Genomic DNA, 2169 nt, shown 5'->3' on the forward strand with positions numbered 1-2169 from the left:
CCCTACTGGTGCTGGAGAACGAGAAGTGCAAGTTGTTCAAAGCAATGTCACAACACTCCAGCGTGCAGCCACACACCCTACAGTCCACTATTAATAATACCGGTTAACATTTGGAATGGAAACAGCGTAACCTAACACACCAAAACCACGCCAGCTGAGAGCAATGGCAGGGAAACTTTCAACTGTCTTTGAATATGCTGCTGTGGTTACAGGGAGCTTTCAGAAAGGTCCCCTCTTGCCTGCTATCACCAGAACGATTACATGCGTTCACCCCTTACCAGAGGCCTGTTGATCAGGAAGAGACAAGGGAGTGCTCTGAACAGACAAAAGGGGAGATTTTCAAATGAGTGCTGGATTTCTTCTGCCTCTGGAGGTTTCCTTTCCTGACAACTATACAGCCAAGTTCCTAGTCACACTCTGGATACTTGGGAGCGTGAAGTAAAATACTTCTGGAAATAGGACTTCAGAAAGGCTTGAGCTCAAATCAGATGTAGTCAGGCTACAAATGCACCGTAATCACAGTTCAAGACGACAGGCACCCAAAAATGAGAAGCATTTGAAATACATCCACACCTTTTTTTTTTTAGCAAGATAGTCAAAGAACATACTACCTCCACACTTCCCGAGGGAAAGCTAGGCAGCAGTGCCTCACAGAAGTGATAAATGGCTGTCGCATTTCATATCCTGGTGATTTAGGGAGCCATTGGCAGACACATCACTTCCAGCATGTCAGACAGTTAATGACTTCCAAGTTATCTTTCTTGTCGACGCTTCCTGACACAACTGGCTGTTATCTTCTATTCTTCATCAATTAGCTCTGCTCTTTTGCTGATGCTCCCTGGTGCACTCAATTACTCGTTTTTGTTTCATACTTTCTTGGCTGTCCAAAGTAGAATTAAATGTTTCAAAGCTTTCTATGGCTAGGTTTAAACAGAGGGAGGGAGGGTTTTTGTTTTGAAAGATCTCAGATTTCTGCTTTTTCTCACCCACTGGATTCAGTGTGCTCTGAGCATTGGAAGTATATTAACAGTTCCCAAAAATCAATACTATCCCAGCTGCCTGGAATGTGTTTTGTACAGACCCATAATTCTCTGCACACAAATTCTCTGACAGCAGGCCTGCAGACTGTACTTCTCCTGGAAAGGCGTTCGCAGGTGGAATCCCGTTAACACATTCATTCACAGCATCCTGTGCTTCCCTGGCCTTTCACCTTCCTACCATAAGGCACTGCCCCCTCCCTGCAGATCTGATGAGATCCGTGCTCAGGCAGAATCTTCTTAGATTCTGTAAAATTCTTAAAGCATGCAGAGCTGTTTTCTAGTTACCGAGATGGAGACCGGAGAGAAATAACAATACCACAAAAAAAAGCATCGAGGCACACCGGAGAGGCCCCGAAGGGCTAATATTCCAGCCAGGCGGAGCTGCCAGGGGGTCTTAGTCACAGCGTTGCTGCTGAAAAAAGGGCAGTTTACTGGATTAGAATCAGGGGGACAGATTTTGCCTTGTATCTGGAAAAAAATAACTAAAAAAATCTTTCTGGATTACAGGAGAAAGTGAGAAAATATTTCTCCAGATAGCCAGCAGCATTTTTCTAATTCAGCAGGCAGTAACTGAAGTCTTTGTTTATTTGTTTATTGTGGTTGTTCCTAATTCAAAAGTTTAATACTAACGTGAAGATCAACTTTCTCCATATCCACTGAGGGTAGAACCTCTAATCCACGACTATAGATAATTCCACACCCCCCGCCGTCATTTACACATCTGTACAGCAGTCAGGATAATACAACCCTCCTGTCCAACCCTAACCTATTTGTAGCACCTGATCTTGATGAGTGGGATCCTAAAATACAACAAGCCTTCTGATACTTGTAGGAATGGAATGACATAGTAATTGGAAAAAGTCACTACCCTTGGAAAAACTCTCTGACATAAAAATCTTGGACAAAAATCTTAAATCTGAATTTTTTTAATAGTGAAAGGTTTCATAAACCTACTGTTTGATTAAGATGTCTTAGGTGTGCAAAGGATTAAAATGTAGCACAGTGAGCTAGAATCACAAAAAAGAATAAATTAAAGAGAACTAGACTCCTATTGCATGTGTATTATAAAGGCTTTTTAAACAGAAACCAGATATGAAATCGGAATGAAAAACAACTTTACTGTCTTCAG

The 2169-nt window shown here is 42.1% G+C and overlaps 1 protein-coding gene across 1 annotated transcript in view; it reads right to left on the minus strand.

Moving 5' to 3' along the window:
• MTOR (mechanistic target of rapamycin (serine/threonine kinase)) overlaps positions 1-2169 on the minus strand; it is a 59155-nt gene that overhangs the window by 27779 nt on the left and 29207 nt on the right.

This window comes from Buceros rhinoceros, unplaced genomic scaffold (genome assembly GCF_000710305.1).
Source record: "Buceros rhinoceros silvestris isolate BGI_N320 unplaced genomic scaffold, ASM71030v1 scaffold15141, whole genome shotgun sequence".
In the NCBI taxonomy this organism is placed as follows: domain Eukaryota; kingdom Metazoa; phylum Chordata; class Aves; order Bucerotiformes; family Bucerotidae; genus Buceros; species Buceros rhinoceros.